This window comes from Globicephala melas, chromosome 15, assembly GCF_963455315.2.
Source record: "Globicephala melas chromosome 15, mGloMel1.2, whole genome shotgun sequence".
NCBI classification, from domain to species: domain Eukaryota; kingdom Metazoa; phylum Chordata; class Mammalia; order Artiodactyla; family Delphinidae; genus Globicephala; species Globicephala melas.
Window position 1 is genome coordinate 14,842,233 of NC_083328.1, and position 26,084 is coordinate 14,868,316.

Consider the following 26,084-nt stretch of genomic DNA (forward strand, 5'->3'; position numbering starts at 1 on the left):
AGGAAAGAATTCTGAAATTCGTTGTTTGTTTACATTTTTTAAAAATTATTTATTTATTTTTGGCTGCGTTGGGTCTTTGTTGCTGCATGCGGGCATTCTCTAGTTGAGTCGAGCTGGGGCTACTCTTCATTGCAGTGTGCAGGCTTCTCATTGCGGTGACTTCTCTTGTTGCAGAGCACGGGCTCTAGGCGTGTGGACTTCAGTAGTTGTGACACATGGGCTCAGTAGTTGTGGCTCAAGGGCTTAGTTGCTCCATGGTATGTGGGATCTTCCCAGACCAGGGCTCGAACTTGTGTCCTCTGCATTAGTAGGCGGATTCTTAACCACTGCGCCACCAGGGAAGTCCCTAAATTTTTAACTTATATATATATATATATATGTATCAACTTAGGTTTTTTTAAAACAAACAATGTTTGTTTGTCTTTACCCGTAGCAGATGACACAGGAAGGTGGTATAAAGAGAGGGAGAAAGGGGCAGAAAATAGGGAAAATAGAAAAAGAGAGAGGGAAAATAGGTTAAAGCTGACGATATCACTTTCATACAACTCTAGAGAATTTAGGTAGCAGCATGAAATGTCCAAGTCAGATGATTCAGGGTGTGCTGGTAGCATCATCACCATCCTCAGGGAAGCCTAGAGTTCATTTCTCAATGAAGATACTTCAAGGTTGGGATGCCCAGCCATAGGGAGGGAGGAGTCCAGGATCTGTCCAGGAGTGGGTCACTTAACCTCTCTTTGCCTCAATGTCCTCAAAGGAACAAGACAAGTGAGGACTCAGGCACCTGTTCTCGAAGAAGAAAGAAAAAAGGAGTCACAGGAGTATCTTTAACAAGGCTACGGGACTTCCCTCGTGGTGCAGTGGATAAGAATCCGCCTGCCAATGCAGAGGACATGGGTTCAAGCCCTGGTCCGAGAAGATCCCACGTGCCTGGAGCAACTAAGTCCGTGCACCACAACTACTGAGCCCATGAGCTACAATTACTGAAGCCTGTGTGCCTAGAGCCCGTGCTCCACAACAAAGAGAACCCACCACAGTGAGAAGCCCACACACTGCAATGAAGAGTAGCCCCCGCTCGCCGCAACTAGAGACAGCCTGCACGCAGCAACAAAGACCCAACGCAGCCAAAAATTAATTAATTAATTAATTAATTAAAAAAAATGCTACGTGACAGTTCAGTTCAGGAACAGAACTGCTAAAGTACAGTTTGTTCTGTAAAGGAGCTACTGCAAAGGAGCTTGTAGGGGTCACAACTGCACTCCCTGCCCCTGAATCCGCTCACACGAGCAGCCCTCTGCACAGCTGGCCAGTTAATCCTGTACCAGCAACTGTGGCCACTTAAGCCTTCTTATTTCATGAGGATGAAAAAATGAATGCTTGTTTTTTGGAGCAAAGAATGTGTCTCTGAAAATTACAGCCGAAAGGAACTTTCTAGATGACTGAGTCCAACCCCTTTGATAGCAAATTTCAGTCAAATTCAATCTAAAAGCAAAACACTTGATACACTAAAAGTTCTGGTCAATAAAACAATGTTAAGAGAGTGATGGTTTTTGACAGTCTTGAATGATGTATTGGTTATTTACTGCTGCATAACAAATTACCCCCAAACCTTAAACCTTTAGTGGCTTAAAACAACAATAGTTATTGGAACTTCCCTGGCAGTCCAGTGGTTAAGACTCTGTGCTTCCACTGCAGAGGGCATGGGTTCGATCCTTTGTTGGAGAACTAAGATCCCACATGCCTCGTGGTGCAGCCAAATAAATAAATAAAAATAAAACAACAATAGTCATTATCTCACAGTTTCTCTCAGTCAGGAATCTAGGTTCCCAGGAGTCCACAGCTTAGCTGTGTCCTCTGTCTCAGGGTTTCTCACAAGGCTGTGTCAAGCTTTCAGCCAAGGCTGCAGTCTTATCTGAAGGTTTGACTGGAGAAGGGGCTGCCTCAAAGCTTCCTCACATGGTTTTGGCAAGATTCAGTTCCTCACTGGTTGTTGGACTGGGAGCCTTAGTTCCTTGATGACTGTTGCCCAGAGATCAATCTCAGTTCCTTACTATCTGAGCCTCCCCAGGTAGCAACTTGCTTCATCAGGGCAAGCAAGCAGAGAGAGCAAGAGGGAGTGCCAGCTAAAAGAAAGTGGTAGTGAGATGGAAGTCCCAGTCTTTTGCAAGTAACCTAATCATGGAAGTGACATCCGATCACCTTTGTGTATTCTATTCCTTAGAATCCAGGAATCAGGTCCAACCCACACTTAAGAGGAAGCTATTACACAAGGGAATGAATACCAAGAGGCAGGATTATTGGGAGTCATGTCAGAAGCTGCCTACAGATGGTGTATAGAAGGTAGGGAAGGGGCTAGAATCATGGAAATGCAGAATTTTCTGGTTGAGAAGAAAAGGCCCTGTAAATCCCGCCACCCACGTGATGCCTGAATTCCCAATATAGCTCCCTGACAAGCGGCTTCTCGTTCTACATCTGCACAATGACATGGTTAGAAATGGTCTCCTGGTCATACTGGACGAGAAACCATCTGCCTATGATGTTCACCCATGCCCGTGCAGGCACCTTACAACCTGCGAAAATGGTGGAAAGGTCAGAAGATTCTATTCTCTTTAAATGATGGCTAGCTGCTTTCGCAAAAGCTGAAAGGTAAATTACAAATAAAGATTTGGTCTAATTTTTAAAGTAACCTGGAATATGTAGAATGTTTCTGCAATTATTAGACCACGTATTTTGACATATAAAACACCAAAGATCTCTCAAAGGAGCTGGACAAATCAGCAAGTGTTAAAGAAAGCAGCAGTGGGAGTGTCTAGTACAACCAAACCAGTCATCAAAATCAGCAGTTAAAAATTCCAGAACCAAGAAAATAAATGGATCAAAAGAAAGGGAAGGCCCTTGTGCTTTACCCCTTTCACACGCAGGATATTTTTCATGTGTAATTCTGAATTTGGCAAAGATGTCTGAACTGTGACTCAGTGACTGGCAGACAGCATTTCAGAGTTTACAGCACGCTCTCTGGGAAACTGTCGTAGCCAAAGTTATGGCATCATGTTTGACCCTCACTTATCCACAAGACCTAGCTCAAACGGCTGTTCATAAACGTCAACTTTAGTGTCAAAAGACATAAGATTGTAGAAGGTAATTAAGGTTATCAAAAAGCAACGAAGCCAAGAAGGAAGGAAAAAAGGAAGGAAAGGAGGAAGGAGGGGTGGAAGGTCCCTTCCTTCAAGTACTTCCCCCTCATTTTGGATGAATCCAAGATTATAGGAATACATTAATACCTACCTTCACGACCACAGCACTGTTTTGGGGGGTGTGCTTATTGGAAAACCAATCAACTAATTAACTCATAGAATGGCCAAGATGAAAAGGATCTTGAGGAACATGTGGTCTTATCCTTAATTTCAAAGATGAGGAAATCAGGTTCCACAGAGGCTAAATTACTCACCAAGTAGACAGAGAAGAGGGACACTTAGGTCAACCATTCCCACAAGGGGTCCAACGAGGAACAGCTGAAGCCAACACAGTAGTGTCTCCTCCTACAGGGACAACCAGTTCCCTTTGCCTCTCACACACCCTCCAGCAAGCAGGATTTCTCAACCTTGTGTTTGTGCAAACCCTTGAGCAGCGCCAGCTGCTGCACCAAGAGGCTCTCCACTCTGCAATGGAGGGCAAAGGCTGCGACGGTCCGGCCCGCTCCCAACTCTCTCCACAGAGGCCTGAAAACACATTTGTTGTTCTTAGTTAGGTGAGTAGAGACTAGGCCCATCGAGGAGGGGTAGAAGTGGCCAGACAAGCCTCAGGGATTGTGAGGTCCTGTCCTGATCCCTCTGATGGCTGGAGAGGGCAGTGAGGACTGGGCCATCCAGAATGACTGCCCAGCACCACAGCCAGCAGGTCCCTGGGGGTCCAACCCAGGAGGCACCTGCCAGTCCTAACTGAGTGCTCTGAGCTGGGTGGCCATGCCAAGTGACATCCCTAGGGGGCCTCCAGGGTGCCCCCCAACTCCAGGGTGAAGTCAAGGTCAGCCCCAGGCACACACGGTACTGGTGCACAGCAGTGAAATAGGACAGTGCTGGTCCAGATCTGGCTGAGGGTCAGTGGGGACAGTTGTGGGCCTGGAAGAACCCCCAGGGAGAAGCCAAGGCCAAGAGCAGGCAAGGTTCTGGCCAGACGCCTCCCTAGTACAGGGTCTTTTCTCCTCCTGTCCTTTCTCTGCTTGGAGTGTGATTCCTCACGTGTGCTAGATCCCATGCACCCTGTTGTAGGCCTCTCCTTCGGGTATTGTGTCACCCTGTGCTTTTCCTTGCACTTCTCTCTGAAACGAGCTCATTCCCTTAAAAAAAAAAAAAAAAAAGAGGGGTTAAAGTTACTTTCCTCTTGAAGTAAAAGAAACATAGTCAACCAGAGGAGAGCATTAACTGTTACTATTCTAGAAGACTTCAGTGGCCACCACACAGGGAACAGAAGGGAAAGGGGGTAAACCCTCAAAGAATTTTGAAGCTAATGTTACTGAAGGTTGAAATAATTTGTCTGCTTTTCTATATGTTTTCCCTCAGCCCAAATGAAACCTAACTTTTAGCTCTAGATACAAGATTGAAAAAACACGGAATGCAAGACAACACGTTGAAAAGACCAAAGAGTGGAAGGAAGACGGTTGTATCCAGAGGTGTTCAGTGAAATCTGATGCTAAGAGATCAGGAAAGGAGAAAATGGAGGGTGAAGAGGGGGACATTTCAAGAGTTGAGTGGTTTATTTTTTATCAGACATAGTGTTTACTGGACTCTCCTCCATTAAAATATTGCCCATGGAGGGCTTCCCTGGTGGCACACTGGTTGAGAGTCCACCTGCCGATGCAGGGGACACGGGTTCGTGCCCTGGTCCGGGAAGATCCCACATGCCGTGGAGCTGCTGGGCCCGTGAGCCATGGTCGCTGAGCCTGCGCATCCGGAGCCTGTGATCCACAATGGGAGAGGCCACAACAGTGAGATGCCCGCATACCGCAAAGAAAAATATATATATATATATAGCCCATGGAAATAAGATTAATATTTATTCCCTAAGGTTCCCAGAATACCAAAAAAAAAGGGGAGAGAAAGACAGGGGAGGAAGTTAGAAAGAGAAGGAGAGTTTGAAGGAGAAGTGGGGAAATCCCCAGAAAATTCGAGGCAGGTCTAAGCCCTTGCTTCACTACTCTCCCCTCCAATTCTGTATTTACCTCCAGAAAGGATTCCAAGCCCGATTTTGACTTCTCTCTCCTATTTCTCAATCCATGCTTGTTCCTCAAGTATTTAGTTAGGGAGGAAAGCTGTGAGCTAGTACAATCTGCTCCCCTACCACCTCTGGAATTTTCCCCGTGGAAATTGGACACAATAAACTCAGACAATGGAAGCATTCACTCCAGGGCAGCCAGGGATGCCTTTGTTCTGGTGAACCAGAATGAAGCTTAACTAAATATGCCATGGAGCAACTTAAAGTGGAAATGGAAAATGACTTTCCACTTGGAGAGAGAGTAAAACACATTAGCAAGAGATTTTGGGTCTAAGAAAATCCAATGAGTTACAAAGGATCATTTTCATTCTGGCCTAGTGAGATCACAGTCGAAGTAAGTTAACGATTAAAGTTTGAGAAAAGTGCCTACATATTTCATTTCTTTAAAGTTGTATTCCCCCCACCACTTTATTGAGGTACGACTGACATATAGAAAGCTGTACATATTTAACGCATACAACTTGATGTGTTTGGGGGGTACAACTGTACCCTCTTTTGGATCATATGGTAATTAGAATGCTTAAACATTTTAGACACACAGACATGGTACCTGGATCATTTAAAAGGCAATGTGTCGTTATACTAGGAAGTGTCTACATTTAGCTGTTTTGTAGAGAGTTCTATCACTGATTAAAAGAGGGAGTTTAAAAGACTCCAACTAGGAACTATTGCACTGCTCTGGGCCAGAAATGATTATCGCTAGATTGAAAGTATGATGGTGGGGATGACGGAGAGGAAGAGGCAGACAAGAGAGATGGTCCAGAGATACAACCAAATGGGACCTGGAGAGCAAGTGGATCTGGTGGCATGGGTGAAGGGAGAACTCAAGAAGGCTCCCAGGTGCCCGGGTGAGATGGCCTGTTATGACACATGGCAGTGACAGTCACTGAGCTGGCAGATAAAGCTGGGAGAATACATACCATCACTCAGCCATCAATACACTCTGACCAAGAGCCTGCAGAGGGCCGCGTGTCTCCAGCCCCATGACAGACATCTCACCCGCCCTGACTGCCTGTCTTCACGGTTACAAAATGAAGCTTGTTTTAAGAACCCAATAACATCATTGCGTTTAACATTTGGTGTAGATATTCAGAAGTCCTCAGACAGTGCACATTTAATGAATCTTATAAGTAAAAAAATTAGATAAAAGTAAATGAACTCCATGAAGCCAAGAATTATGCCTTTTGGGTGGTGTTCCATTTGGTAATCCCTCCTTCTGCACCCTGTGCCACTTAACAAGCATGCTGGGAGAACAGGGGATGGAGGAGGTGTGCAAGGGGCAGAGGGACACAAGCCACGGTGACACCTCCTCCACCTGGCTGCCAGTTTGTCCATTCCTTTCTATAATCCACTCATTTAAAAACAGTTTCCCAAGTGTAAAGTATCACCTTTGTTCAATGACAAAATGGATACTCAAGGTTCGAATTCACTGAGAAGGAAAACAACTCAAAAACCATTTGGGAAATTTTAAATTCAGAGAAACTGAAAAAAAAGTTCAGAGACAATAGTGGAAGTAAAACCAATTTTAAAGGACACTGTGTTGATCCAGGCAAGCCTGGTTGGTTTCTTGGCCAATCTCTTCCCTATGTCTTTGTCCCTCTCAAAGTGTGGGTGTCATTTTCAAACTTGGGAAAAGAGCTATTGGGGAACTTTTGTTCTTTAGAAGCCCACTGCTGCCGAAAGGCTGTTTTGACTCATAACTAAGCCACACCAACTGGGAGGCAGCCTGTAACAATGATTTCTGTTTGAGCAACACATGCTCTTGAGCTAAGAGACACTCCACTCTGTTTGCAATTGGATGGAGCAGGTGTCTGAGGAGAGACAGACCATTGTCACCAGTATCGAAGGAATGAATTAACATGTTGATTTCAAGGAGCCTGCAGTTTCCCGAGAAGCCTCCACAGTCTGGACCCACTGGGCCTCCCCGGACACTGAGGTTGAAGGTGAGGGGACCTGGGGCTGGGCCATGTTTTCTCCGAGGCCCTGCTGAAAACTTGGCCTGGAGTGAAAAGGAGCTCCTCACCAGTTATCCTCCTCCCTCTCCCCTCCTTGTCCAGTTTCTGGAATGTTCTTTTAAACAAAGATCAGTTACTTTGAAGCTCACAACCTTCAAACAGCCTCCCATAGTTCTTAGAGTAATGCCCAAAGATCTTACTAGGGTCTCAGAAACCCTTCCTGACTGGCCCCTGTGACCCCTGTGACCTCATCTCCTGCCCTTCTGTCCTGCTTTGGCCATACTGGCATCCCAGCTATTCCTCAAACACACCAGGCACACACCCTTCTCAGGGTCGTGGCACCTGCTGATCCATCTCTTTGCAGGAGGACTCTCAGATCTTCCTGCGGCTCCATTTCTCACTTCATTTGGGTCTTTGCTCCAGTCACCTCCTCAGACAGGTCTTTCCATCTAAAACAGTCCCCCTAAAATACTCACACTCTATCCCCTTGCCCTGCTTCATTCTTCTTCATATATGTATCACATCCTGATATTACATTGTACCTTTAATACTTATTGTTTGTTTACCTCCACCTTCTGGGAGAAGGAATCTTGTGCTTGGTGAATGAACGAATGAATGAGTAAAAGAAAAAAGTGAGGACAACCAACAAAAGGTTATTCTCTTTTAATTAGTCCAGATTCAATACTAGGAAATGTCATCAAATGGAAAATTTCAACGCTTGCTAGGATTTCCATATAAAGGAGGTAAATCACAAAATCTCCCTCCCTTGATACGCGTTCATTCTAAAGACATTTATTGTGTGCCTCCTATGTGTCAATTACTAGGTTCTGAGAATGAACAAGATGAGACTCCTGCCATGTGGAGCTTATGTTCTAATTTGGGGGGAAGGACATACAATTTTTTTAAATAAACAAATAATGAGCTAATTTTTGAGTGTGGTATCTGCGCTGAGGGAACTAAGCAGGGTGGTGTGACCAGAAGGAGGATGAGTTCCTCCTTTAGACAGAATGAGAGAGAAATCCTCTGCAGAGGTGATGCTTGAGCTGAGGCCTGAAAGATGAGAAAGATCCAGCCATGGTGAGAGGTATGGGAAGTCCATTTCATGCAGGGAAGAGCATGTGCAAAGGTCCTGAGATGAGGAAACACTTGGTGCTTACCGGGCTGGAGCACAATGAGCAAGAGGGAAGAGATAGATGGAAGGTGGGGCCAGATCATGCTAGGATTTTGTTTTGATTTTACTTTAAACTCAATTCGAGGGAATTCCCTGGCAGTCCAATGGTTAGGACTCTGCGCTTTCACTGCTGAGGGCTTGGGTTCAATCCCTGGTCGGGAACTAAGATCCTGCAAGCTGTGTGGTGTGGCCAAAAAAATAAAAAAATAAACTCAATTCTAAAACATTCAATGCTGTCAAGTAGGGGAGTCACATAATATCATTTATATTTGAAAGCCACTCAGTGTATCAGTTATCTATTGCTGTGTAACAAACCACCCCAAGCTTAGTGATGTAAAATCACAATCACAACACTCACTATCATTCTCACAGTTCTGGGGCCTGACTAAACTCAACTAGGTGGTTCTTGATCAAGGTCTCTTATGTGGTTGCCTTTAAACAACAGCTGGGCTGGAGTCATCTCAGGGTTTCCTTGCTCAGATATCTGGTGGTTAAAGTGGGCTGTTGGCTGGGACCTCTGCTGGGGCTGTCCAGTGCAACATCCACAGGCAACCTCTCCACGTGGCCTAGGCCTCTTCCCCATTAAGGAATGGGGAACAGGTCCCAAGAGCAACCATCACAGGAGAGAGCGGCAGGTGGAAACCATATCGTCTTTTACGATCTAGCCTTGAAGGCATGGGTATTCTACTCTTAGAAGCATGTGACTAAGTCTATATTCAAGGGAAGGAGAACTGGATTCCACATCTTGATGACAGATGCGTCAAAGAATTTGCAAACACGTTTTAAACCACCACATCCTGGTTCCTAAGTGGAGAATAAATTATAGGGGTGCAACGGTGGAAGAAGGGAGACCAGTTAGGAGTCAGTGGAATATCCAAGCAGGAAATAACGATGGGGTGGAGATGAAAGAGGTGCAGAATGCTAGGGCACACTTGGGAGGTAGACATAATAGGGCTTGGTCGGGGACTGGACATAGGGTGTGAGGAGAAGGATGTCTGTGAGGCCTTTTGCTTGAGGAACAGGGTGAATATTGGTGCCATTTACTCTAATGGAGATGATTGAGGGAGGAAGAGTGACTGGGAGGTGGGAGAAGAAAACCAAGACATTCGTATAGGACATTTGGATTTTGAGATGCATGTTAGCTTTGCAAGTGGAGATGTCAAGAAATCAGCTGAATTTTAATTTGAGTTCAAGAGATAGGTGTGGGCTAAAGGTATAACTTTGTCAGTCATAAGCATCTACATGGCATTCAATCATAGGATAGAAGAGATCACCTAGCCAGAGGATGTAGGCAGAGAAGGGAAAAGGACCAGTCCTAGAGATGCTGCAGGATTTAGAACGCTGTTTGGAAGAAAATGCCCCTACAAGTGCTTTGCACTATAGATGAATCAGGAAATAAGAGCACAAGGACAAGAAAATAGCACCCCAGTATGAAATGAAAAGGGAAATTATAGAACTACGGAAGCAAAGAGAGGGAATTCCCTGGTGGTCCAGTGGCTGGGACTCTGCACTCTCACTGCCAAGGGCTCAGGTTCGACCCCTGGTCGGGGAACTAAGATCCCACAAGTGGCAAAAAAAAAAAAAAAAAAAAAAAAGGAAGCAAAGAGAGGACCAAAACACCACCATGAAAATCTAATCAATTAGACACAAGGAAGAGAACCAAAATGATCAAAAATCAGATTAACGAAGGATGTGGTTGAGATAATCATAGTGAATTCACAGGAGAAAAGAAATAGATAAAAGCACCTGGAAAAAATCATAATTGTGGAAATTAGAAAGAGACAATCCAACACTTGGTTGTAATTGATGACTCAGAGGCAGAGAATCTAAAAAAGGAAACAGGAAAAGTATGCAGAGATATAGAAGGAGGTAATCAGCAGTCGAAGGGCTCATCAAATACCTTGAAAAATTAATAGAGTGACTGGCCCAGAGAAAATCCTGGCTAAGCTATTGAACTTCAAGGAAAGAGAAAGGATTCCACAGGACTTCGGGCAGGAAAGCATGACCTACATCTGAGAAGAAACTTCAGCTAACCTCAGAACTTTCCATAGCCTCTACCAGCTCAAAGGAAGGGCTGGAAAAAAAAAATGAATCAACAATATTCCATCCAAAATGATGTCATCCCAAGTATAAAAGCTTTAAGCAGAAACTCTCAAACATGTACCAATTTGGGAAATAAATATGAGCTAAAACGGACACTGCAGTTTAAAAAGAATCATCATGGGCTTCCCTGGTGGCACAGTGGTTGAGAGTCCGCCTGCCAACGCAGGGGACGCGGGTTCGTGTCCCGGTCCGGGAAGATCCCATATGCCGCGGAGCGGCTGGGCCCGTGAGCCATGGCCACTGAGCCTGAGCGTCCGGAGCCTGTGCTCCGCAACGGGAGAGGCCACAACAGTGAGAAGCCCGCGTATCGCAACAAAAATAAATAAATAAAAAAATAAAATAAATGTGCTGTGTCCCTTTAAAATATATATATATTTTTTATGATCCTTTTTTCACAACCTTAATGAATCTCAAAGAAACAAATATCACTTGTACATAAGCATTTCTCTGAAGTTCAGAAAATCTTTCATCTTATTTTCATTAGCTCCCAAGGAAAATTAAAGTTCACATTTGTATTTCAACTAAAATACATACATAATATGTAAAGTTATTTTTCATCCATTCATGTATCCAACTACCTATTAAACTACCTATTTCATACCACAGAAAGAGGTATGAAATGATTATCACCTAGTGTTAAAAAGATATTTCCTGGTGGTAGGAAATTTTATGATTTGTTACTTTCTTCTTCGTGCTTTTGTATATGACTTGAATTTTACATAATCTCAAATTATTTTTACAAAAACAATAGTTGTTCTAAAAATTCTTAAATTAAGCAGTCATTAAGAATGTGCTACAGGAAATATTTAGTCAACCCCTGTTATGTATTAGATATTTTGCACATATTGTATCATCTAATCCACATATAACTAACTCATCAAGGGAGGAATTATCATCTTCATTTTCCGAAAGAGGAAACTGAGGCCCACAGGTATTTGTTAATTTTCTTGAGTCACACAGCTAGGAAGGGCAGAGTCAGAACTTTTCCCAAAGCCAAAGCCGATGTTCCGCTTAGCAGGTTGCCTCCTCCTGGTTTTATCAAGTTCAACCACCACCTCCACCCCCACCGTGTGCACGTGAGTGTTCGCACACACACACTTCTGCAATACTCCACCTGCCCAAGCCAGGAAACTGTTATGACAAGCCAAATGCAATACTCATATCCTGAACAAAGCTGTTATTCAATAACTCTATGATTGGGGAAATACTGGTGACTTCACCCTGACAAGGGTCATACTTAGGTCTTAAGAGAAGTCATCGTCACAGAGCCTCCTGACCTCTGTGAAAGGGTGTGATGTTCAGATATATATCCAGCCCTTTGAGATGCTCTGCTGGAAGGTGGTTGAAGTACAAAGTACTATTGACTCGTCACCTCTGTCCACTTTCATCAGCAATGATACTTTGTACTTCTTTAGTGTTTGTTACAAGGGTTGTTTCAAAAGCTGAGGAAACTTATCAATTTCTGGGTATTCAAATATCTCTTTCGTAATGAACATTTATATATAGTCACACTATATGGATCAAAAATTCTTAATGATAGATGAAAAGCAAATGGCAATAAAAGTGTCACCCACGTTTCCCAGGCCATGCTAACACGAGCCTGGAGGTGAAAAATGAGTCCACCATCATAGTTGTAAGAGAATGTCATGGTTTTGGTCCTACCCAGCTTGCTCTCTGGAAACTCCTACTCATAAAATCTTGAGTTGCCCAGGGTGTGTATGACACGTGTTCTAGGCTACCCCACTGGATCTTCCTCTGATGTGGCATGCTCGTAATCATGTCTCCCAGCATCGTGAGAGCCCCATGTAGCAATGACTACCAGGGCCATGGTCCACTTGAGGTCACATCGCTGCCACAGGACCCACACAAATCTGACCCTACTTCCACGTGTCCCTCTACAATCTTGTTTCCACAAGACAGAGAGTAGTGGATGTAAAACATGAATCAAGCCATATAATTCCCTGGCTCCAAATCCTACAGTGGGGTCCCACCACACACCCTGAATGGCTCACCATGGCCTGGGAGACCCTGCAGCTTCTGGCCCCATCTGCCTCTCTAACAGCATTTCTCTCTGGGCTGTGGGCTGGAAGATGATGAGAGGAACAGACTGAGAAGGCAACTCAGAACCACTTTCCCTTGATCCTGGCCCATCACTCTTGAACCAGACATGTGTGCCTTGGTGCTCTTTTCTCCTGTTGAGTCCCCTATAAACAGACCCTGACAGCCTCGCACCAAACTCAGGTGTGCCAAGGGCTGGGTGCCAGGGTCCTTCAGTAGCCTCATCACCTTCAACACCTCCACTAAAGTCACGCTAAAGAAGTCCCTAAATGGGAGCTCCCTGGTGGTCCAGTGGTTAGGACTTGGCACTCTCACTGCCGTGGGCCTGGGTGGCACAGCCAAAAAGTCCCTACAGTCTAAGCAAAAAGTGTGTGTTTAGTAGTAAGACAAATCAGGTAGCTGAAGCTCCCTCCAAACCCAACTACCCCAACCAGATTTCTGCCTCTATGTCTTCTGAGGTGGAGATTCTGGAGTTGCCACTAATGAAAATGCTATGGTAAAAATATGAAAAAAGGGGCCACAGGATCTTGGGCAGAAGTCTCCAACTTCAGCTGGAAAAGTAAGAGAAGGTAGCACAGGTGAGAGGTGGTTTTTTAAAAAAATTTTATTGGAATATAGTTGCTTCACAATATTGTGTTGGTTCATACTGTACAGCAAAGGGAATCAGCTATACGTATACATATATCCCCTAGAGAGGCAGTTTTTAAGCCAAGTTTTTGTTTGTTTTGATGTGGACCATTTTTAAAGTCTTTACTGAATTTGTTACAATATTGCCTCTGTTTTATGTTTTGTTTTTTTGGCCCTGAGGCATGTGGGCTCTTAGCTCCCCGACCAGGGATTGAACCCACACCCGCTGAATTGGAAGGCGAAGTCTTAACCACTGGACCACCAGGAAAGTCCCTAAGCCAAGTTTTATTGTCAAATAAAAGATATCATGTAGGCTTCGTATGCCAAGCTAAGCAGTTCATTTGTCCAATTAATAAGTGGTATTCAAAATGGGCAAATACTCCCCCAGGAGATTCCAAAAATAACTATTGAGTGTGGAAAGAAAATACCAGAACTTCTATTCATATTTATTTTTACTTTGTACATTTTCATTCCTTTTTTGTATATATTTTATTATATTCATAATTTTTACCCACTGGAATGTATTTTTAAATTTTTTATTGAATTATAGTTGATTTACAATGTTTCAGGTGTATAGCAAAGCGATTTAGTCATATATATACATATATATAAAACCGTGTGTGTGTGTATATATATATATATATATATATATATATATACTCTCTTTTGGATTCCTTTCCATTACAGGTTATTCCAAGATATTGAATACAGTTCCCTGTGCTCTACAATAGGTCCTTGTTGTTTATCTATTTCATATATAGTAGTGTCTATCTGTTAATCCCAAATTCCCAATTTATCCTTCCCCCCATATTCATAATTTTAAGTAGAGCAGAACATATATATATAACTTAATGTACACAGACTGTGGTTGCATGCTCAAAAACGTTTCACTGATGCGATGTAGGAACAAAGTTTGGAGACAACTGTTATAAGCACCAGGAACCCATCTGAAGAACTTAAGCTAGGGAACAACAGGATCCGATCTTATTTTAGTAAAATCACTCTGTCTGAAGTGTGGAGAGTGAATTAATAGAGGTGAAAATACAGGCAGAGGCTGTAGGCTAGGAGCTACTCAAACCCTGCAAGCAAGGCTTGAACAGAAGCAGTGGGAGTGGGCATGGAGAGGGGGTAGGGGTGGGGGGCAGAGGGAAGGAGGGATGAGAAATATTTAGCAGACAGAATCCACTTGACCTGGTAGTCAACATATGGGACAGCAGGGGAAACTGAAATGTCAACTGACTCTCGGGTCAACTGAATCACTGAGTGGAAACAGCATCCAGGATAAGGAAGCTACCTGTGAAGCAAGAGCTGGGTACTGGAGAAGCTGCTCACATCACAGGAGTCTGCCAACAGGAGCACATCAGAAGCAGGAAGGAAAACTTCTTCCTCTTGCAATGTCTCCTCAGTACCTCTGCTGACAAAGCTGGACATCATACTAGCTGGCATAGAAAACATATTTAAAGGACCCATCTTTATTTTTGCAGAGCAGGCAATGAAGGATGGACTTGGATCTGAGAAGCAATAAATTAATAACTGGATAATCCACCCCTTTGGCTTCTCAGCTTCCGTGAGAAATCGTCACTTTCATCTGGATCCAAACATACGTTCCCATTCCAAGTTTTAGAATCCCATTCTTTACCAATTTATGCCCTAACTTTCACATGAGAAACGTGGTGAGACTGTGAGCTCAACTCTTGCTGTAATTCAACAACCCACATACTTAAATTTGTGTTTGATTTTCAACAATATTAGCCCTGTTGATACAAGAAATAAGAGATGCTTGTATAAGAATAAGAGGGCTATCATGGCAATCTCAGGTTCTTAAACCATGACTTAAGCTGAGAGTTAAAGACTTGAGCTTGTGGTTCTTCTCTCTGTAAGTGCTTAAGTACACTCACAAGAATCCGTCTCATACCACAGTCTTCAAAGTCATCATTACTGTTGTAACTGTCAAGTGCAGCAGCCACTTAGTCTCCAAGGTATGTGCTTCAGTTGGCATTTCATCACAATAAACAATAGTTTGATTAATTGCAACCTCACTTCATGTGATAAATTACCAGCATCCCATTTTCCAATGACAAGGAGCTCAGCACTGTACTCAAAGCCAAAGCCATGACCAAACCTGGTACCACTGCTTGTACCAATCCTGTATCTGTCAGGATCCAATCAGGAGACATAAACCACACAAAAATTAAGCAAATAAAGAATTATTGTAACACAGGATCAGAAGAACTAAGGACTGGCTAACAAGAAGTAAAGAGAACTCTAAAGAATATAAGAATAGCAGATGTAAAGAGTAGCTATGATCCCTAAGGAAGGATCCCCCCGCCCCTCAGGGCTGAGATCCAGACCACATTGGTGGGGAGGCGGGACGGGCACAGTCCTGAGTAATTGGATGGTAGAGTTGTGGGTGGGGTGTGCTAGAAATCCGCCTCCTGGAACTTGCTGGAAATCTACTTTTCGGGGTGCTAGATTAAGCGGTTAATGAAGACATGTCTCACTGGAGGCAGTCCATTATAAAATCACCCAAGGTGTGTGCTGCGGAAAGCTGCTGGCCGTTAGGTGCTGCTAACCAACGCGCACCGCAGGTGCCTGGGAATAGTACACCTGAACTAGAGAGAAAAGCCCTGTGTCCCTGCAATGGATCTCTATTGCCCTCTACTGACAATACTTAATATTGCATCAGCTCACAAGGAAACGCTTAAAAGGACGCATCTCCACGTTTGCAAAGCAGACCATGAAGGGTGGATTTGGAGCTAAGAGGCATCAATTGGTAACTGGTACATGATACATCATTTCCACCTGCCAAAGAAAGAAGGGAGGAAAGAAGAAAGGGAGGGTGGAAGGAAGGAAAAGAAAGCCGGCCCTTTCAGGTTTGCAGAGCCAGTCTGAGAAGGACAGGACAAAGACCCCATAACCACATAGGTTGGGGCCACTGTAACTTGATGACTGCCACCCTCCACTGGACCCCTGATACTTCCAAGGAGTTGTTTGCATGTGTGCCAGCTTTTTATCTCCCATGTTTTCCAGATGCTTCTCTATGCTCTTCATCTGCCCCTCACTTGCCGTCAGTGACCCCATCTCCTATTTCACAAAAACTTGGAAGCCATCAGACAGAAACTCTCTCAACTTTTTGCCCCTAAACCTACATATTATCCTGTATTCTGCCTTTCCTCCTTCCCTCATGTTATAAAGAAAGTGCTAATCCCCCATCTGGGGGGTTTCCTCTCTTCCTGCCTTCTCTGGAACCTCACACCAATTTTCTTCCCACTTTCCTGTATCTTTAACCTGTCCCTTTTTTTTTAGCTCCTTCTCATTAGCATTTAAACTACTCAAGTTTCTTCCATTTCGAAAAGCCCTCCCTAAACTCAGTGTGTTTCCCTGCGGCTACCCCTCTATTTCTTCCACTTCATAGCGAAATTTCTTCAGGGAATTGTCTGTGCTCAGTGTGTCCACTTTCTCCCTCCCCATTCCCTCCTCAACCCACTCAATAGATTCTCACCAACAACCTCCATGGGCCCAAAGCCATAAGACCTTTTCTAGAATTTACCTTGCTCTTCCCCTCAGTAATAATCACCACTGTTGACCACACCCTCCTCCATACATGTCATTCTTCTGGTTTCCATTATGTTTCTTCAATTCTCTCCTATCTCTAGGCCCTCTTGGTTTCTTTCTGCATTTGTTGATTTACATTCTACTATATGAAGAAGAGTTTCCCTTCCCCATTTATTTGTTCATTTTTTTAGATCCGTGTAGACTCATGAATTTCTGTATTTTTTCAATTGGTTTTAATCAATTATTACCCTTATTTACTTTTGTGGTCCAATTATCTCAGATTTGGCAAGTGAGAGCCTTCAAATCACCTTCTGTGTCTTTTGACACGTTCCCATCATTATTTGAACACTTCTTCCACAGCAAAATTTTCCAGGTCCATCTTATACATTCCCAAGCCTTGACTGAAATTAGTCATTTTTCAAGGAGCCTTGGTTTCATGTGCTATCAGGAGTCACAGCTCCCAGGTTCTTTCAGTGGATGGAACAGGAAATAAATATATGTATACCCCCCCACATACACTTTTATATCTCTCTTTATAGGTATATCTTTCTACATTATAAAGCATGAATTTATACCAACAGTTGCAATCCCAAGCCAGCAACACAGGGCCCATTCTCGTTTCCCCTTTCCACCATATTTCTTCCTCTCTTCTCCAACAGTGAGCAACTTGGCTCCCAGTATCTCAATATATATTCAGAATCCGTCTCCATGTGCTCGATCCTCTCTATGTCGCCAATTAGTTGACCCCGGTGGGCTGTCCCTGCCACCCCATTTCTTTGCTGTCCTCACACAGGCCACCATGACCACCTCATTTGGGCTCGTCAAGCCTAATTTTGGACTGAATTAGAATGGAATAATGAAAAGGAGGAAGGGGAAGGAAGCAAAGAAGGGAGTGAGGAAGAAAGCAAACAAGGGAAGAAAAGGAGAAGGAAGGAAGGGAAAGGAAGCTGGCCCCTCCAGTTATAGGAGGCTGAGTCTGCCCTTCCAGCCCCTCCAATGTTTGTGCTCCTTATCCTGTGACTTCTTGACTTTCACTCTGCACCCTCTTCCTGGGTGAAACCATCCCCTCCCATGGCTTTCATCTAGTTGATGATCACACCAAAATAGGCATCTTCATCCTAGACTCTTCTGGGTCTCTGACTTCCATACTGATGTGCCTACTAGAATCCACATTAGGATGGCCACAAGCATCCCAAATTTAACGCTTCCTAAAAGCATCTTATTACAACCACCGCCCCACCCCCACCCCCACCCCCGCCGCCGCAATGTGACCCTATTTCTGCATTTCTGTCTCTGTGAAAAGCACAAACAGAAGCACCTGTTGCCCAAACAGAAACCCAGGCATTCCCTTTAACTCCATTCACCACCCCTGATGATTCTGTCCCCTCAGCGTCTCCTACATCCATCCATCCTTCCTCTCCATTTCTGCGGCCTTTCCCCTGGGCCTCTCCAGTTCTCCCACTGAGCTGTCCGCTCCTGTCAGTGCCTTCTCTACACAGCAGCCCGAGTGATGCCTCTACCCCATGAATCTGATCGTGTTGCTCCCCCATTTAAATACCTTGCCTTTGGGATAAAGTCCAGACTCCTTAACGGTCCTTGCTCTGTCCTACCTCGCAACATCACTGTTTTCCCCTCTCCATTTTACCTGCTGTCTAGCCCTCCTGAATCTCTTCTGCCCCCCAAATCCCCCATGCTCTCTCTTCAGGGAGCTTCTGGAGTGTGTTATTCCCCTCTGCTCGGAACATTCTGCTTAAACCCCTACTCTCAACTGGCCTTGCTTCTGCTCCTGCTCATCTGACGCTTGTCAGCTTTGACATCACCTCCTCCTGGAAGCCCACTCTGATTTGCCAAACCTAGGTGAGGTGTTCTCCCCATGAATGAATGGAGATTAGGGAGCACGAGTTATTCATGCTTAATTTCCCAGTGCTGAGCTCAGCACTTGGTCTTGTTAGCACAATGACAAAATCATCACTGTGGGAGGCAAAATAATGCCCCCCACCCAAGACATCCATGTCCTAGTCCCCATGTAACTATGTTATGTTACACAGGAAGGGCGAATTAAGGGTGCAGATGGAATTAAGGTTGCTAATCAGCTGACCTTAAAAGAAGATTACTTTGGTGGAAAATCTTATCTAGGTGGGCCAGGTGTGATTACAAGGATCCTTTAAATGCAGAAGAGAGAGGCAGAACCAGAGGGATGGCATCAGGAGAAAAACTCGACCACCATTGCTGGCTTTAAAGATAGGCCACATGGACTACCCTGGTGGCACTCTGGTTAAGGATCCGCCTGCCAATGCAGGGGACATGGGTTCGAGCCCTGGTCCGGGAAGATCCCACATGCTGTGGAAGCAACTAAGCCCGTGTGCCACAACTACTGACCCTGTGCTCTAGAGCCCGCACACCACAACTACTGAGCCCACGTGCCACAACTAATGAAGCCCGCGTGCCTAGAGCCCGTGCTCCGCAACAAGCCACCGCAATTAGAAGCCCACGCACCGCAACGAAGAGTAGCCCCCGCTCGTCGCCAATAGAGAAAGCCCGTGCAGCAACGAAGACCCAATGCAGCCAAAAACAAATTAAATAAATAAATTTTAAAAAAAAAAAGGTCCCAAGAATCAAAGTGTTTCATGGCCACCTGATGTGCTGTGTTTTGTGTTCTGCTGGAGATCTATAATCCAGCCGCTCCCTGATGCTGGGCTCCATGCACCTCCATATCAGAGCTGATAGGCTCTCTTCACCACGACCAAGCATTCCCAGAGGGCACCCAGAGGGCACCGGTCTATATATTATAAGCCATTAATACTGTATTTCAAACTAAGAGCTTGTTGCTATAAAGGCCCAGTAAGCACATTTACAATTTTTCTGTTTTTGCAAATTCTGAAGAAACCAAGAACACAACTCAAAACTGTGTTTTATTTTGTTTTCCTTTATGACCAGCTACTCTTAAAAATAAAAATTGATACCTCTGCATTAGTGTTCCTTTATGGTTTATTAGACAGTATTACCCCATATATCAGTTTATTTGGTGCTTGGAACAACTTGCAAATTATGATTATCCCCATTTTTCAGGTGAGAAGTCAGAGGTTCAAAGATGTTTTGTAATTTGCCCAAGATCACACAGCTAATAAATGGCAAAGCCTAAAAACTAAAATCCAGGTCTTTGGGTAGAAAATACTACTCTCTCTACGTTGGAAAGAACCTTAGTGATATTTATTTATTTATATTTATTTATTGGCTGCGTTGGGTCTTCCTTGCTGTGCACAGGCTTTCTCTAGTCACGGCGAGCGGGGACTGCTCTTCGTTGCAGTGCGAGGGCTTCTCAGTTCGATGGCTTCTCTTGTTGTGGAGCACAGGCTCTACAAACCTAGGCTTCGGTAGTTATGGCATGCGGGCTTCAGTAGTTGTGGCTCGCGGGCTCTAGAGCGCAGGCTCAGTAGCTGTGGCGCACGGGCCTAGTTGCTCCGCAGCATGTGGGATCTTCCCAGACCAGGGCTCGAACCTGTGTCCCCTGCGTTGGCAGGAAGATTCTTAAACACTACGCCACCAGGGAAGCCCCTTAGTGATATTTAACTCTGATCCCAAATGAGAAACTGTAGCTCAAAGAGACTAAATGGCCTTCCCCAGGTCATCTGTCTGGCAGGCTCGTTTACGGCAAAGACAAAAGTTTCAGTCTCCACTCTTCACCCTCTACCCTAAGGATCTGCCATGTTCAAAATCACCTATATACCCAGAGGTAGAGAAAGAACTTGAATCATTAATCATTTAGTAATTAGGTTGAATAACCTGAGAGATATGGGTCACATTCTCTTATTACAAACCTCCAAGGGACCCTCCAAACATCTCAGTTCTACTAAAATATTGTACTAAACATGCTTTAAAAAAGTGGGCTGAGGGACTTCCCTCGTGGTCCAGCGGCTAAGACTCCGTGCTCCCAATACAGGGGGCCTGGGTTCGATCGCTGGTCAAGGAACTAGATCTCACATGCCGCAGCTAAGAGTTCGCATGCCACAACGAAGATCCTGCACGTGGCAACGAAGATCTCACGTGCCGCAACTAACACCTGGTGCAGCCAAAATAAATAAATAAATATATATACATATATATATATATATATATATATATATATATATATAAATGTGTGCTGAAATCATCTTGGGACTGTACTGTGATATTCCCATGATGCTCAAATAGTATGTATTTTTCTGGGTTTTGGACAATGAAATTGATGTTACAGGGATTTTGTGACCTCTCTGCCTGATGTCACAATAGATATGGTCTGTGAGAGTAAAATCTATGGATGTTCAGAAGAGGAGAGACTTAAATAAAGTTCTTTGATAGAAGTACGGTAAGGGACTTCCCTAGTGGCGCAGTGCTTATGAATCCGCCTGCCAATGCAGTGGACACAGGTTCCAGCCCTGGTCAGGGAAGATTCCACATGCCGCAGAGCAACTAAGCCCATGTGCCACAACTGCTGAGCCCACGTGCCACAACTACTGAAGCCTGCGTGCCTAGAGCCTGTGTTCTCAACAAGAGAAGCCACCGCAATGAGAAGCCCGCACACCGCAAGGAAGAGTAGCCCTGTTCACCGCAACTAGAGAAAGCCTGCGCACAGCAACGAAGTCCAACGCAGGCAAAAATAAATAAATAAATATTTTAAAAATAAATAAAAATAAACACTATGTATCAATAAATGCAGCCAAAATTCGGTTAACTCTCTTCACTGTTTGAAAAAATAAATAAACAAATAAATAAATAAAACGGAATCTTCTTTAATAACAACACCCAGAATGTTGCAGGCTAAAAAAGCTCTAATTTCACATTTGCTCAAGCATTGATTTGATGTCGCCAATATGACTCCAATCTTGGATAAAGTATGCAAACAACATAATTTTATTTCCTCATTTATCAAAACTGATTAGGGAAAAATTAATTAATGAGGGAACCAATAAGATGTTACAAGCTGTTCAAAGAATTCCCAAAACTGCATGTATACAAGACTATCAAGAATGATAAAGATGTGGAATCTAAAATATGACACACATGAACTTATCTGCGAAACAGAAACAGACTCCCAGAAATAGAAAACAGACTGTAGTTGCCAAGGGGGTGTGGGAGTGGGGGAAGGATGGAGTAGGAGTTTGGGATAAGCAGAAGCAAACTATTACATAGAGAATGGATAAACAACAAGGTCCTACTGTATAGCACAGGGAACTATACTCATTATCCTGTGATAAAGCATAATGGAAAAGAATATGAAAAAGAATGTATATATATATGTATAACCAAATCACTTTGTTGTACAGCAGAAATTAACAATGTTGTATATCAACTATACTTCAATAAAATAAAAATTTTTTAAAGAATGATAAAGTAAGTTTGATTAATAGATGAAAAACAACAACAACAGGCACCAACTGCAGGGGTCCCTCCTAATTCTTAGTAACAAAAACCTGATTGTATGGTTGGGGTGTTATAAGGGCTGTATAGTCAAAGAGGGACTGGTCTGACTTGAGATTTCTTTAATCTAGCTTCCCATTCTTGGTAGGATTGGGAAAGGCAGCATTATTTTTAAAAATCATTTAAGAATTCCACAAAAATAAAGACTATACTTTCAGGGATCATTTCTATAGTTTGTTACTAGAGAAGTTTCAGAAACCATAACTCAAAAAGAGTCATGTACCACAATGTTCATTGCAGCTCTGTTTACAATAGCCAGGACATGGAAGCAACCTAAGTGTCCATTGACAGATGAATGGATAAAGAAGATGTGGCACATATATACAATGGAATATTACTCAGCCATGAAAAGAAATGAAATAGAATTATTTGTAGTGAGGTGGATGGACCTAGAGTCTGTCCTACAGAGTGAAGTAAGTCAGAGAGAGAAAAACAAATACCGTATGCTAACACATATATATGGAATCTAAAAAAAAAAAAAAAATGGTCATGAAGAACCTAGGGGCAAGACAGGAATAAAGACCTGTCCACTAGAGAGTGGACTTGAGGACATGGGGAGGGGGAAGGGTAAGCTGGGACAAAGTGAGAGAGTGGCAGGGACATATATACACTACCAAATGTAAAATAGATAGCTAGTGGGAAGCAGCCGCATAGCACAGGGAGATCAGCTTGGTGTTTTGTGACCACCTAGAGGGGTGGGATAGGGAGGGTGGGAGGGAGGGAGATGCAAGAGGGAAGAGATATGGGGATATATGTATATGTATAACTTATTCAGATTGTTATAAAGCAGAAACTAACACACCATTGTAAAGCAATTATACTCCAATAAAGATGTTTAAAAAAAAAAAAGTCTGTGAGGAAGTAGAGGTGAGCTACAACCTTGGGTAAGAGTCTCACTGTTCTATGTATATAAAGAAGTTAGAATGAACTACAGTGTAGTACATTAATTATAGCTATCTAAGGTATTCTGATAATAAAAATAAAATATTCTCATTTTAATAAAAGGAGAATATTGAAGTTATTTTAAAAAAAAGGATTCCACAAAAATAAAACTCAACCTTGACACCCCATATCCAGTCTGTCAGGAAATCCCGTTGATGATCAAAACGTATTCAGGATCTGACCACTTGTCACCACTGCTATGACCCTGGTCAGAGCCACTGTCATCTCCCACCCACATGTTGCTATAGCTTGGTCTCCCTGCTTCTACCCAAATCTTCCTGGAGTCTTCTCAACTCAGAGCAGCCAGAGGGTCCTTTTAAATCAGGAGACAGATTGTCTCACCTCTCTGCTCAGAACTCTTTCCTGATTTCCATATCAGTCAGAGTAAAAGCCAAATCCTGGCAATGACCTCCAAGGGCTCACATGATCTGCATGGACCCCAGCTTGTCAACTCTCTGGCCTCTTCCCCCACTTCTCCCTCCCTCACTCTCTCTGCTCCACTGGCCTCCTTCCTAAGCCTCAGACACACCAGACAGTTCCCTCTTAGGGCCTTCATTCTGTTCCTTTTACCTGAAATGCTCTTCCCCCAGGCAGACCATTAGCCAGCTCCTTCACTTCCTTCAAGATTTTGCTCAATTTTTACTTTAATGAGGCCAACCCTGACCACTCTACTTAATACTGCTGTCTATGCCCACCCCCACTATTAATTTCCAGTTGCTGCTGTAACAAATTACCATAAACTTAGTGACTTGAAACAACACAAGTTTATTATCTTACAGTTTTGGAGTAACAACCAAATCTGCCTTTTGGAGAGAGAACTTTGGGGGGCAGCATGGATGATGGATTGGATGGGGAGACAAAGAAGAAGAAAGGAGGGAGGGACAGGAACAGAGAGGAAGGGAGGAAATTAGATCATTTCTATTTACAGTTGACCCTTGAACAACACTGGGGTTAGGGGCACCCAACTGCCCAGTGAAAAATCCTCCAATAACTTTATAGTCAGCCCTTGGCCCTCTGTGGTTCTGCATCTGGATTCAACCAATTGCTCATCCTGTACTACTGTATATATTTATGCAGTGGGAAAAAAATCCACATATAAGTGGACTTGTGCAGTTCAAACCCATGTTGTTCAAGGGTCAACTGTACTAAGATTTTTCTGTTATGTTTTGTTTTGGGGGTTTTGTTGTTGTTGTACTAAGATTTAAATAATTGTCATACACAGGACTTGACAATTTCAGTTGCCATAACCCAGACGGTAACAGCGGGCTTGAAGAGAAAGCATCCAGAGATTCTTAGAAGGTAGAATCAATAAGGTTTGTGATGACTGGTTTGATATGGATGGTGAAAGACTAGGAGGTCTTGAGAAAAAGGGAATCAGTTTTTGTGGGTGCGTATAATGAGTCTGGCTGGAGAGCTGTTGTCTTGGAAATACAAGGCATCTATCTGGATAGGAGTAGAAGGCATCTGGGGAAGAGTTTGGTGCTAAAGAGACAGATTTTGAAGCAGATAGGGAGGGAGCAGTTGAAGTTATGTCAGGGGATAATAAAGCAAAAAATAAATAAAGGGGTGGGGGAACTGATTCCAGAACACTGAATATCACCTTCCTAGGGTGGGCACTGGAGGAGATGTTAGAGCTGAGGGGGTGTCCCTCCCACGCCCAGCACACAGGAGCCATGTTGCCTCCTCAGTCTTTCTTCCTAGATGGTGAAGCCCAGAGTAGAGCAGAAGACACCATGAAGAAAAAGAAGGAACACACAGACACTATAAGTTCTTAAAAGTTTTAAATGGTGTGTGAAAAGTTAACAACATTCAAAGGTTTATGGGGAAAATTTAGAGAGGAAAATGTTACCAGGAAATGTGAGATATTTTCATTTTTTTAATGATGTAAAGAGCTCATAGCAAATGTGAGAAGGAATCTAAAAGCCTACAGGAACTGGTTAGAAAACTGTAATCCACCCATATAATGAAACACGACGTGACCACGAGAAAGATTAAGGTAGATCAGTAGATATAAGTATAGGTGTCCATGATATATTAAAGTGGAAAGTATGAAGTGACCTCCCTCCCACCACCCCCCAAAACTTTTTTTTAATGTGCCTCTTTTTTAAAAAATTTTATTTATTTACTTTTGGCTGCGTTGGGTTTTCATTGCTGCAGGTGGGCTTTCTCTAGTTGCGGTGAGCGGGGGCTACTCTTCGTTGAGGTCGCAGGCTTCCCATTGCAGTGTCTTCTCTTGCGGCAGAGCACTGGCTCTAGGCGCGTGGGCTTCAGTAGTTGTGGCACACGGGTTTAGTTGCTCTGCAGCATGTGGGATCTTCCTGGACCAGGGCTTAAACCCATGTCCCCTGCGTTGGCAGGCGGATTCTTAACCACTGCGCCACCAGGGAAGCCCCCAAATTGTTAACAGTAATAATCTTTTAAAATAAGAGCATGCAGCTAAGGAGTAGAGGACAATTCTCACATCTTTATTTAAAAATAAGTATTGGGGGCTTCCCTGGTGGCACAGTGGTTGAGAGCCCGCCTGCCGATGCAGGGGACACAGGTTCATGCCCCGGTCCGGGAAGATCTCACATGCCGTGGAGCGGCTGGGCCAGTGAGCCATGGCCACTGAGCCTGCGCATCCGGAGCCTGTGCTCCACAACGGGAGAGGCCACAACAGTGAGAGGCCCGCGTACCGCAAAAAAATAAAAATAAAAATAAGTATTGGGACTTCCCTGGTGGCACAGTGGTTAAGAATCCGCCTGCCAATGCAGGGGACACAGGTTCGAGCCCTGGTCCAGGAAGATCCCACATGCCGCGGAGCACCTAAGCCCGTGCGCCACAATTGCTGAGCCTGCGCTTTAGGGGCCACGAGCCACAACTACTGAGCCCACGTGCTGCAACTACTGAAGCCCTTACACCTAGAGCCCCTGATCCGCAACAAGAGAAGCCACTGCAAAGAGAATCCC

At 43.9% G+C, this 26,084-nt stretch overlaps 1 pseudogene; it reads left to right on the forward strand.

Moving 5' to 3' along the window:
• Positions 1-22,336: 22,336 nt before the first annotated feature.
• LOC115861395 (small nucleolar RNA U3) lies at positions 22,337-22,410 on the forward strand (annotated as a pseudogene).
• The last annotated feature ends 3,674 nt before the right edge of the window (positions 22,411-26,084 follow it).